This window comes from Trichosurus vulpecula, chromosome 2 (assembly GCF_011100635.1).
Source record: "Trichosurus vulpecula isolate mTriVul1 chromosome 2, mTriVul1.pri, whole genome shotgun sequence".
Classification (NCBI taxonomy): domain Eukaryota; kingdom Metazoa; phylum Chordata; class Mammalia; order Diprotodontia; family Phalangeridae; genus Trichosurus; species Trichosurus vulpecula.
Window position 1 is genome coordinate 61,435,383 of NC_050574.1, and position 13,639 is coordinate 61,449,021.

The window sequence follows — 13,639 nt, forward strand, 5'->3', positions numbered from 1 at the left end:
CTATATATTCTTCCCTCCATAGTTGGAGAAGAGTGAGGACAAGTGCAGAATTGAGAAATTACAGTCATGGGAGATTCCCTGGGAATGATCTCCCTTGAGAAGACTCGAGGCCAGGAGCTGGGAATTACCTGATGACTTGCACAAAGACTAGGTTACAGGATCACTAAGGTCTTTTTCAGTTCTGAACCTGAGAGCTTACCCTCCAAAGGCTAGGTGAAAGGGGTGTGGCAGAGCCAAATGAAGGTTGGGGTGGAATGAAAAATCCTAGACTTGGAGCCAGAAGAAAGTTTGGGTTCTGCTACTAGGTAGCTGTATGACCTCGGGCAAGTCACTACCTCTGTGGGTATGCTTCTCCTGGAGAATGAGGAGTTTGGATTGGGCAAGCTCTATGGACCCTTCCAGATCTAACCTTTTATGATTCTGAGATATCTGGGGCTGGAAGAAGATTCAGGGCTCTCCTGCTCTTGTCCAGGGTGATGTCAACCTGTTTCTTCTGGCATAAGGTTGGCATTCAGTGGATGCCAACTCCAGAGGGCAAAACAGGCAAGAAATGCTCACACCCTTGAGAAACTGCATGGTCATAGTCTTCTCTGCCTCCAGAGAAAAGATGGCATTCCTCTCTATTTGAACTTAACTTGTTCATTCCTTCCTTCTAACCTCAAAATCCCTCTTCAAGAAACTGAATCTGATGAACCCGACAACCTTCGCCCACCCTTGTGCCCTGTGCCTGAAGTCTCCTCCATTCCCATCCCATCCCTGATTGGGGTTGCCCTATTTATTCAAGAAAGTCCCCAGTGCTTAGGTATGGAGATTTTGAGCATCTCTGTGCCATCTCTCTCTCAGAATTGGACGTGCTTTGGGGGACGTAAAGTCCTTCACAGCCTCACCCCTTCCTAACCTTTCCACGCCTTCCTACCCTTGACTTCTGTCCACTGACTTTATGATCTGGTGATTTCTATCACCTGCCTTCATGATGGTCCTCACATTCAAAGCTCTATTTCCTGTGCCTTTTCACAGGGCTGTCCTCCCCTGGCTGGAATGCTCTCCTATCTCCAGCTACTGGTTTCCTTCAAGACTTAGCTCAAATGACACCTTTTTGGAGGAAAAGGATTTTCCCGATTCCCCTTACTCCACTCCATCTGCCGATGTCTTCCCTCAGAGACTTACTTCCATCTGGGCACACTATAGTTCATCCATGTTTCTCCTAAAATGTGCCACCCAGAATAATGAGAACCTAAGCCTCCAGATATGGTCTGATGAGGTCAGAGTGTCTCCTTGCAACTACCTGCCTCATTGGGTGTTTTAGAGAAGGGTCTTAAATCTACTTATGAATGAGTCATTATTCTTACTCAGCACATAGGAGTAATCAGAGCCTTTATTTTATTTACATCAATCAACAACCACTTATTAAGTGCCTACTGCCGGCCAAGTCAAAAATGAAAGAGTCCCTGCCTACTAAGTATCATCATGGGGGGATCACAGATTGGAAAGGACTTCTGAGTTCAACTAACTCCCTTAATTTGCACATGAAGAAACTGAAGCTCAGACGGCGATTTGCCCAAGCTGCACACACAACTAGCAAGTGTCTGAGGCAGACTTGGAACTCACAGCTTCTTAGAAGAAATGGCCTCTGGTCTCAGAAGTGTGCCCCCTGGAAGGAATTGCTTAGTTCAATTCAGTTTGGTTCAATGAAGACAAGTCAGGGTCACAAAGAGCTACCGTCTAGTAAGGGAGTAGATGTCAATACTTTTACATCTTTCCAAACCAAATCTCCCTCCCTGGCTAGCACTCCCTTACATGAGTTGCCTCCTCCATTAGAATCCAAGCTCCTTGAGGGCAGGCATTGTCTTGATTTTGTATTTGCATCCCCAATATTTTGCACGATGCTTGGCTCATAGTCTATGCTTAATAAATGCTTTCTCATATTCATTCATTCATTTATTCATTCATTCAGTAGTTCAGATCATAGCCTGTCCACACTTAATTTGGTGCATTCTTGCTCATATCTTCTCTCTTCCAAAGGATATCTCCCCAAAGTGCTTGGGAGGAAGGCAGAGACAGCCTCCAGGGATAAAACACACACACACATAGCCAAAGAAGCAGTGTTGCCAATTGGAAAGAGTGCAGACCTGGAGTCAAGTCACTGACAGTTATTAAGCACCTGCTGTGCTAAGGGCTGGGGATACAAAAAAAGGGTAAAAGATAGTCCCTGCTCTTAAGGAGTTCAAAGTCCAATGAGGAAGACAAGATTCAAATGACTGCATACAAAGATATAGGCAGGATAATTTGGAGGTGGTCTCAGAGCCAAGGCTCTACATTAAAGAGAGCTAGAAGAGGAGGGAATTAATTCTGGCTCTGACACAAGATAATATAACCAAGGAGAAAGTTTTAACCTTCTCCAAGCCTCAGTTTCAACTTCTGTAAAGTGGAGATGGTACCCGTACTGCCTGCCTTTCAGGCCATTGCGTGGATCCAAAGAGACAACGGCCAAGCTAAAGAGGTGAAACAGATGAGGCCATTGTTTGGGATTCTGATTAAAGGTGAAGAATTGATTCTAGTTGGGTGTCCTTAATGGGTCGCAACATCCCCATTGGGTGGTTATGTCTTGGAACTGCAGATGCTCTGATTAGGAGGCAGTATGGCATAGTAGGTGGAGTCGGATCTCACCTCAAACACTAGCTTCATGTCCCCAATGGAATTATCTAATCTCTTTGTGCCTCAGTGTCCTCATTTTACAAATGAGGGAGTTGAATTTGATGACCTCTAAGTTTCTGTCTAACTCGAAATTATGATCGATGCTTCTATGAACCAAACTGAACCCTCTGAACTGGGACCTATCGGGCCTATAAAACCAAACACAGCCGAGATCTAAAGGGAACTAAGCACACGCCCAAGTCCTGAGAGTGGACCCGGGTCCCTGGGAGTGGTGGTTTGAAGCCCACACTTCCACACAACCCCCCTCAGCCTCTGCTACCCCTTAGCCCCAGAGATGGGAGCCATGGAGAGGCAGTGGCCAAATGTCTTGGTCTAAGACATGGCAGCCATGATGGAGTGTGGGAGTTCTCAAAGCCCAACATTCTGGAGGAGCATCAAGGGTTCGTGGACCAAGGATGAAGCGCATGGTCCCTGGAACTGAAGGAGTAGGAGGGTCCTTACTAGCATGAGGAAGTGTCGATGTTGGTGTTGGTGTTGGTGCTGTTAGTGGTATTGGTAAACAGGATCTAATCACTGAAGGGGATACTGTGTTGGAGACTTGTGTAGATCTCTGCAATGGAGATTAGGGAGGAGAATATCTTTAATTGTCTTGGGTTTCTTTGAGCCCTTTGGGTCTTTTGAATTCTTTCCATTGGATGGGGTAAAATAAAGGTTTTCTGGCATCTATCTGGTGTGCTTTCTTACCTTGATTTCTTGCAAAGGAACTGGAGAACCTTTAACCCATACAGATGGAGACCTACGCATGAGCTACTTTCTGAGGTTTCCAGGCAAAATGAGCTAAATGGAGTAATTTTAGGGGCAGCCCCCAAAGATCAAACTGGGCTTATGTAAACCCAGAGCTTGGAGTGCCGGGCCATAGATAACATGTGAAGTGTTAGGCCCACGTCAGGTGTCATTATTACAACAAATCAAACATGTTAAGTGAATAAGGGCTGGGAATTGCTGTGAGGTCAGAGAGAGAGTCCCAATGCGCACATGGCCTGGGGAAGGCAGAATGGAATTGTGGCTTCTGTGTGGAGCTTTAAAGCATGAACAGGATCCCTCATTTGTAATAGAAGGAGCACAGAATGGAGTCAGAGGCCCTGGAATTAAATCCCATGCTACTCCTGATGCCTACTCCTAGTGTGAAGTTGGGCAAATGACTCCACCTCCCTCCTGCTCAGTTTTCCCTATCGGTAAAATAAGGGTCGGGAGAAGGTGAATTGGAAGGTCTTGGACAGGGGTGGGGAACCTTGGGCCTTGAGGCCACATATGGCTGAAGGTTCTCCACCCCTGGTCTTGGAGGTCCCTTCTCTCCAGGGACCAGGACACCAAGGCCCTCTTGCCTCTAAGAAACCAAGACAGTTTCCTTGGTGAGAAGCCTCACTCTTTAACCCCACCCTTGGGCCTGGGAGAGGAAGAATTCCCCTGACCTGGCAGACAGGTCTCTCGCTAATCTTCCCATCTTCCCACTCACTCTCACCTGATTCAGACTGCCTGGGAACATTTTTCTTGCCCTTCTCCTTCAAAATGCTCTCTCCAAATGGCCTCCTGCCCCACTGCCTTCTGCCCCAACTGTGCAGGGGAGGCTGGGCCAGGGTTGAGGCCCTGTGGACCCCTCTGGTCTCCTCTCCCCTCCAGCCCCACCTATACTCTGAGTCAGGAGGCAGGAATGTGTGTGGAGGCAGCAGACAGGTATGTCACTGGGACTTCAGAGACTGATTCATCTCCCTTCCCCCACCTCTGCCTTCAGCTCCCCCTCCCCTCCACTTCTCCCTGGGAAATTGAACAATTTACCTGTCATGGGACATCAAAGGACAAAGCCTTGGGGCCTGGAGAGGCCAGGAATAGGGTCAGTTCAGTCTGCCTTCTGCAAGCCAGCCCAGGAAGGCATTCAACATTAATTTTTTTTCCCCTAACAGAAAACTGCACTGAAATTGCCTTATATTCCAGTGGAGGTTTTTGGCTCAGACTGACCCTTAATAGGGCCCACTGGGTGGCACAGTGGAGAGAATGCTGGGCCTGGAGTCAGGAGAACCTGAGTTGAAATGCAGCCTCAGACACTGATCAGCTGTGAAATTCACAACCCTGTTTGCCTCAGTTTTCTCATCTATAAAATGACCTGAAGAAGGAAATGGCAAAACGCTCCAGTGTCTTTGCCAAGAAAACCCCAAATGATGTCACAGAGAGTCGGGCATGACCGAACAACAACAGCCATGTTCTGGGTATCCAACACCTCTCCCCAGTGAGTCCTCTGTTGTTGGGAACAACAGCCACTTCAGTCTCCATCTGTCTAGGTTCCTGGGCAGACAGTGGGCCTCTGCTGAAAGCCTCTGCCTCTGCTCCCTTTTGCTGAAAGCAGAGCCCCAGAGACTGTAGCTGGGGTGCCCTCCCTCTCTCTGGCCCCATTCTGAGGCAGTGGGGCCTGGGAATGTGCTGCCTGAGGTTCCTCATGTCCGGACAGAGCCTGGCTGAAGGCCCGGCAGCCAGGGGCAAACAGAGCAGCTATTTCAGGAAGGGAAAGGGGGTTGAGGGGTGGGGGCTGGAGAGACGAGTCAGCCAGTTGGATTTGCAGCTCACAGGCTTCTTCCCCCAGGCTCAGGGAAAGCTGGACCTCCCCAGAACTTGCACAAGCTGGGTGGGCCCAGAACAATTTTGGGGTTGTGCTTCCAAGGCCCTCCTGGCTCCCTCCCTGCCCTCCAGGGCCAATGTGGAAGGAGATGGGTTCTCAACAGTCACTCTACTTTCCCTTCGTCCACTGCCTTTTTGGGCTCGTTCTCCCAAGAGAAAGGGCGGTACCATTCAAAGCATGATGGCTCTGGAGTCGGGGATCTGAGTTTGAATCTTGACTCAGTTTCCTAACTCCTATGTGACTTCGCACATGCAATAATGTAGCCAGATGGTTCTGTGGAACTCTTTCCTATCCCTCCCCACACAGTGATTAGATTATACTTCTTGATAGGAGCAGCCCCCCCCCCCAATTCCCCTCCTGCCCCCATTCTAGATGAACAGCATCCTTTTAATCAATGGGTACAGTCAGCTCTCCCTTAGAGGATCATAGCTCATAGATTTGGGGGGTGGGGCTGGGCAGTCTCTCCATTTGACGGAGGAAGAACGATTCCCTCCACCAGCCAACCAATCACAAGTCTAAGTGCTTGCTCTGTGCCAACACTGGGCTAAGTACTGGAGATAGGAAGACAAAACTGTTCCTGTTCTCAGGGAGCTTATATTCTAAGGCGGGACACAACGGGTATAGAAGGTACGTACAGAGTACATAGCAACTGAACTAGCAGCTGCCGGGAGAAGGAAATGCTCAGAGGGAAGGTGGCACTTGACATAAGTTTTAAAGGAAGCCCCAGATTCCAGAGAAGAAGAGACTGAGCATTCCAGGCCTGGGGGCCAGCCCGTGCAAAGAAATGGAGAGAGATGGGAGATGGAGGACCATGTATGCAGGACAACATGATTAGACTGAGGAGTTAGGGGAGATGTAAGAAGGCTGGAAAGGACTGGCCAGGTTGGGAAGAGGACAGGAAGGGGCCGTGTTGGGAAGAGATTTACATTTCAAACAGAAGATTTCCTTTTCTTGTTTTGCCTTTATTTTTAAAAAATTCATTTAGTATTTTCTTTTTCTCCAGTTACAGCTAAAAACAATTTTTAACATTCATTTTGAAACTTTGAGTTCCAAATTCCCTCCTTCCTCTCTCCCCATCCCCCTCATTGAGAAGGTGAGCAATTCTATATAGGTTATACATGTATAGTCATGCAAAACATATTTCCATGTTAGTCATGTTGTAAAAGAAAACAGACAAAAAAAACAACCTCAAGAAAAATAAAGAAAATTTAAAAAAAGTAAGCTTCAATCTGTATTCAGACACCATCAGCGCTTTCTCTGGGGATGGACAGCATTTTCATCCTAAGTCCTTCAGAGTTGTCTTGGATCGTTGTACCCTGCTGAGAACAGCGGAGTCATTCAGAGCTGATCACCTAAAATATCGCCGTTCCTCTGTACACAATACATTTCACTTTGCATCAGCCCATGCAAGTCTGTCCAGGTTTTTCTGAGAGCCTCCTGCTCATCATTTCTTACAGTACAATAGTATTCCATCATAATCACTGTGTTGGTAACCAAAAATGGGCTCCTTAACACTTAGTCAACAAGTGCCCTTGACTAGTTTGGCTTTTTCCCCTGAACTAACTGAATGCTGTTTGTATGTTGGATTGGAGTAAGCTTGTCAGCCCCTTCACCTTGCTTCCCTTGCTTAAGCAGATTGAAAGAACCTGTGCTTTCCCCGTGTACCTTACACCCCCTGCAGAAGCCAGATGGTTGAAAACAGCTTCCGTTGGAGCCAGAGGCTGCTATAGCTACAGCCACAGCTGAAGCTGAAGCAGGAGCTGCCAGTAGCAGAGCTGACCTATGTGAGGATTGAGGAGTGCTGAACAAGGACTTGAGGCCAGTGGGTAATCTTTTTACCATAGAGGGCAAGCATGTATATGATTTTGCTTTATACCATCATGCTTCTCTGTGGCCTCCTGGTTACTCTTGTAAGGCGTACTTATTGGGCCTGGAAGCTTTTGATCAAAATATCAAAATGGGAATGCTGGTTTGTGGGTTGGTTACTGTGGAGCCTAAATATATGCTTTTGATTCTTCTGCCTCCTACTTTGAAGATTCCTTATATCTTGCAGTTCCGAACCTTTCAGACATATATATGATCCTCTTTGAAATTATAAATTCTGCCCTCCTAATACAATCACATACCACAGTTTGCCCCAACTGATGGGCATCCCCTCAATTTCCAATTCTTTGCCACCAGAAAAGAGCTGCTATATTTTTGTACATACAGGTCCTTTTCCTTTTCCGTTTTTTTCTCTTTTGGGATACAGACCTAGTAGTGGTGGTATTGATAGGTCAAAGGGAAGCAACAGCTGACAGATCCCCTTTCTTGTACCAGAACCTCTGAAGTGATGAGCAGCCTGGCCCAGATCTTGTCCTGCCTTGACCAAGGAGAAGGGTTGGGAATCCTACTGTCTTGGACCAGGATGCAGTCTTGTTGAATCTCCCCCTTCCCATCATGTTTCCCCTATCAATCAGATGTCTTAGTACTAAGCCCTTAGAGCTAGGTGTGGGTCTGATTTTTCCCTGAGCCAGCTGCTGTCCCCATCAGGATACTGGAGCATGCCACCTTAGCTTTGTTTTGTGTGTGTGTGGTTTTTTTTTTTTAAGATTGTTTCATATTTGGGGATTTTTTTTCAGAAAGGAGATTATTGTCAATTATACCCCGTTTGGATATATGACCATGTATGGTCTTATAGCCCTTAGGGCATAGTTCCAAATTGCTCTACACAATGGTTGAATCAGTTCACAGCTCCACCAAGGGTCCCTTGCTCCGGTGTGCTAGACTTTGACCTAGATCTAAGTATGGGTAAAGCAATAGAGTCCTGCCTCTGTGCTAGCAGAGACCCCTGCGATCTCCTTCTGACCAGGTGTTCAACCCCCTTACTGTCTGTGGACTGACAGCTCCAGAAGCAGCTGCTGCCACGCCTGATTCAGTGGCTCCCAAGGCCTGCTCCTGGTTTGCTGGGGCTGGGGCTGTGCTGGCGCAGCCTGCACTGGACTGCGCTTCATTCTCACCCAGGTGTGACAGACCTTTCCTGCTGACCTTCTAGGCTGTCTTTGGCTGGAAAATTGTTTCAACTCTGCCCTTTTGTAGGTTCTGCTGCTCAAGTTGTTGTTTTATGGCATTATTTAAGTGTTCAGAAGGGTTTTGGGGAGAGCTCAAGGGAGTCGCTGCCTTTTCTCCACCATCTTGGCTCTGCCCCCAGAAGCTTTTCTAGAGACAAGTAATGTGTAAGGGGCAGCTCTGTGGCACAGTGGATAGAACACCTGACCTGGAATCAGAGCAGAGTTCGAATGTGGCCTCAGACACTAGCTGTGTGATCCTGGACAAGTCACTTAACCCTGTTTGCCTCATTTTCCTCATTTGTAAAATAAGCTGGAGAAGGAAATGACAAACCATTCCAGTATCTTTGTCAACAGAACCCCAAATGGGGTCACAGAGAGTTGGATATGACTGAAAAACTGAACAAAACAGAAAATGTGTAAGAAGACCAGAAAGAAGAGGCAGGTTGTGTAGACATTTAAATGTCAAATAGGGAAGCCTACATTTCATCTTCAATGCAGCGGGGAACCAATGGAGTTTACTGCGCAGAGGGTGACACACTCAGACCTGTACTTTTAGGGAGTTCACTTTGGGGAATAAAATGACTTACCTAAGGTCACGCAGATGGTAAATGACAGGAATGGGATTTAAACCCAGCTCCTGTGAGTCCAATGTCATTGCTTTTCTCACTGTACAATGTGGCCGTGTCTCATATAGATTATTATTAGCAGTAAGTTTGGGTAACTCCAAGGTCCCCTCCCTTCCTTAGTCCCTCCCAGCCTGGCTTTCCCTTCCCAGACCCACCAATTGGTGGGCTATAAACTCAACATGCCATAAACCTCTTAGCCAGAGCCAGACAGAAGATGAACTTCCTGGGGGCAGGGCCGGGATCATAAAACCTGGGCTAAGGTTTCTTCATTTGTAAAATAAGGGGGGTGGACAGGATAAGAGAGAGTGCAGTAAGATAAACAGGGTTCCAGGGAAGTCGGGCTCGACTTTGCAGCTGCCAAATGGACATTCAAAGAGCAGCTCTGCTCAGGTCACACCCCTGCTCAAGAAGCCTTAGTGGCTCCTGTTGCCTTGAAGAGAAAGCACAAATTCCTCTGGCATTTCAGCCCTTCACAATCTGGTCCAGCTCTTCCTTCCAGGCTGACATGTAACTTCTCCTTCAGTGTTTCGAGCTTCAGTCCAGTTGGCCAGCTGGTGTTCCTCCCAATGCATTCCGTCTCCTCGTCTTTGTGCCCCAAATGGTCTCCTTCCTTACCTCTGGAATCCCTGCCTGGCTCCCTTCCAGGAGGGCCATCTCCCCAGTCACTGTGAATGTATCTTGTATGTGTCCTGTGGCTACTGATCTGGGCATCCCTGCTTCCCTCTCAGCTAAAGTTGTCCCTCTAGTAGAAGGGAAACCCCTTGAGGGCAGGGACTGCTTCACCACTGGATTTGCCATCACTAGTATGTGGCACACAGTAGGCACTTACTAAATGCTGATTGTCCAGCCTGGGTTTCCACAGAGACATTACACCTTCTATCAGGGAGAGCCAGCATTCGTGTAGTGCATTATGGCTGCAAAGCACTTTACATTCTTTTCTTTGATCCTCAGAACGACCCTGGGGAGGAGGTACTGCTGTTATCATTCCCTTTTACAGATGAAGAAACTGAGGCTGAGGACAGGAAACATGGCTCTATGACTGTGTGCAGGCACTGTGCCGAACGCTCCCAGAGTCCTTCTTTTGGTCCCCACGATAGCCCTGGGCTGGGAGGTGCTGCTGGTATCCCCATTTTATCGATGAGGAAACTGAGGCTGAAGGAAGTAAAGGAGCGTTTGTTAAGTGCTTACTGTGTGTGTGCTATCGAGTGTGAGAAACACTTAGAATACCCCCTTTTTGACAGGTGCTTTCATTGTCCCTATGACACAGCTGAAGAAACTGAGACAGAGGGTAAGTGACTTGCCCAGGGTCACACAGCTAAGGTAGTATCGGAAGAAGGATTCCAACTCAGGTCTTCCTGACTCCAAACCAAGCACTGAATCTAAGGCAGCTCCTCACATCCACTGATACTCTGCTTGGACTCCTCCCCCGCAGTTAGGATCCATCCGTCACCTTTTCTTTTCCCCTTCCCAGGGATACTGAAGGGACACCTGGGAAAGAACAAGCCCCCTTTGGGCAGCTAGGCAGCACAGCGAGTAGAGCAAGGGCCCTGAAGTCAGGAGGACCTGAGTTCAAATCCAGCCTCAGACATTTGACACACTTACTAGCTGTGACCTTGGGCAAGTCACTTAACCCCAACTGCCCTGCCTTCCCCCCTCAAAAAAAATAACAAGCTCTCTTGCCCCCCACTTTAGCTGCACACTGCCTCAACTTTCATCTACTTCAAGCCTACTCCCACCCCTTCCCTTGTGCCCTCTCGGACTCCTACTTTGTCATGAACAAACTTTTCATTTTAGATGTCTTGTTCTCTTGCTCCTTCTCCCTCAGGCACTCACTGAGCCCTGGCTCCCTTAGGGCCAACACTGCCTCCATGGCCATTCTGTCCAGTCCTGGTCGCACCTTCTCTCCCCTCCCTCTGCCATTCTCCTTGCTCCCCATTGCCTTTCTCTCAAAAATCTCATCCCCTTTGGGATTCATTCTGCCCCAAATGATCCCCCCATCCAGATCCTGGTGGCTGGGAGCTACCACCTCTTGGGGCATTCTTCCTTCTTTCTCAATGAGCTAAGTGTCTGGCTTATGGATTTTCTTGCCACCTCAACTCCTGCCTTCACACCAGGGAACTTCAAAATCCATGTGGGGTGTTCCCTCAAGCACCCTAACTTTATCTTGCCATCAATTCTAAGCATCACACCTCCATGTTTAAGAACCTATCTTCCATCTCTCCTGCCTTCAATCTGCCTCCGATGCCCCCACCCTCAGTCCTTTCTCAGACTACCACCTCAGCTCTGGCTATGCTCACCTCCCTTCCCAAGCCTGATCCCTCTTTAACTACACCATCTAATTCCTTGCCCCTTGTCTGCTTGCCACTTACATCTTGCCAAGCCTTAACTTAGAATTATTCCCACAATCCACTTCCTTCGCTCCTCCTCATGCGATGCCGAGGACCTGAAGGCAATCACCAAACTTTGCCGACTGGGTCCATTACGAATTTATATTCTATCTAATTTCCACTGAGCCCTCATTGAATCAGGCAATCCTGCTTCTTCCCAGTGGATTCTTTCCTGGTCTCCACAGTGGCTGATCTAAACTTTCTATTCTCTTTGTCTTCCCTCACCCCCCGTCCCCCATCCCCAAAGCTCAAGATTTTGCTTCCTTCTTCCCCACAAAATGGAGGCCATTTCCTCTGAGCTTTCTTTTCTTCCCTTCCCATCTCTCCCTGACATCATTCTCCACTGTCCTCCTCTACTCCAGTCTCACATTAACAGGTGGCCCATCTTCTTGCCAAGGCCAACCCTTGATACCATCCCTTCCCTTCTCCAGGTTTCCCCCACTTTCGGCCTCCTACTGCCAATCTACAGTATCTTCTTTCCTGCTGGTTCCTTCCCTGTTAACCTGCAAACATGACCAAATCTCACCCAACCTTTAAAAAACCTTCACCAGAATCCATCCTTTTCACTGGCTATCACCTGCTTCTTTTGTCCCCTTAGCTAACCTCCTTGGAAAAGCCCGCATCTGGTGCCTCTGCTTTCTCTTCTCACATCTCTGCAATGGGACTTATTTAACTCACCTGAAACTAGTTTCTGCCAAGCTGCCATTGATCTCTTAGCTGCCAAGGCCATTAAATCGGGCCTTTTCTCAACTGTCGGCTTCCTTGGCCTCTGTGTAGTATGTCTCCTCTCTGGGTTTTCACGACACTGCTCTCTCTCGGACCCTCTCCTACCTGAGTTCTCCTCAGTCTTCTTTACTGGATCTTCAGCCATGTCATGCCCACTAACTGTGGATTTCCCTCAAGGCCTTAGGCTAGGCCTTCCTCTCTTTTTTTTCTCAGTTTGGAAGACTCCCTGTTTCACCAACTGGCTATTAGACATTTTGAACTGGATTTATGCTAGACCTTACAAATTCAACATGTCCAGAACAAAATTCATTTCCTCTTCTCTCCCTTATATGTAATTTCTTTTTTTAAATATATTTTTCTTTTGTTAGATATTTCCCAATTATGTATAAAAACGTTTTTAAACATTCACTTTTGAAAATTTTGAGCTATGAATTCTCAGCCTCTCGCCCCTCCCCCATCTCTCGAGGGCAAGCAATATGGCATGGATTATTTATGCACGTGACAACCCTCCTCCCAGTCACCCCTGGTGCACCATCTCATCGTCCTCCCTGACTCACTCAGCATAGTCCATCAGTTGCCAAATCTTGTCATCTGTCTCCACAAAATCTCTCCATACCTGCCCTTGTCTCCACTCGCATACCCACCACCCTAGTTCAGGCCCTCATTACCTCTCACCTGGTCTGTTAGACGCCCGGCCACCTATCGAAGGTTCCTTCCGACTCTTAGCACACACTAAATCTCTAGTTATTGGACAGGCCACTGATTCAAGAGTCAGTAAGGAAGGAGTTCGAATGTCACGTCTGACAAATCATTTAACTCAAGCCTCGGTTTCCTCATCTGTAAAATGGTTTGGGCTGTGATGACCCCCCCAGGTCCCTTTGAACTGTAAATCGACACACCTATGAACCTCAAAGGCCTGAGATAACTCACTTGAATTACTGATGCCTGTGCTCCCTTCCATAAACACTGAAATGCAGGGGAGAGCTCCCCAAGCTGCCTCAGCACCCAGAAGAAAGAGCATCATTAGAGGCAGCCTCACCCCTTCTCATACCTCTACCTTCCCACCGCTTGGACAAAGGTTGAGGGGGGGATTGGTCAACAGCCTAGGCGTCGGAGAGCCTGAATATCCAGGCCTGACGGTGACTCACAGCCTGGAGCTCAGGCCACGGCCCCTAGGCCTTGGGTTCTTGGGCTGCTGAGATGATACTCACCACCTACTATGCTAACAGTTAATAGAGGTGGGATACTTTGAACTCCCTAGATGAAAGGAGCCAGGGAAGAAGGCAGCTAGTTATTATCCCCCGCAGAAGAGGGGTGTGGGGATGCTCTGGGGAAACCCATGTCACTCCAGCCCGGGTGGCCATCTCTCGGCCCCTCAAATCCCAACCCTAAAGCACCTTCTTCTGCCCTGGCCATCTCAGACTCCCACTTCCACTCCCATCTACTATAAACCCTCCAGCAAGATCCCTTGGGGGCCACTTCCTCCTCAGGGGTGCCTTCTCAGAGAACGCCAAGAGGATCCCC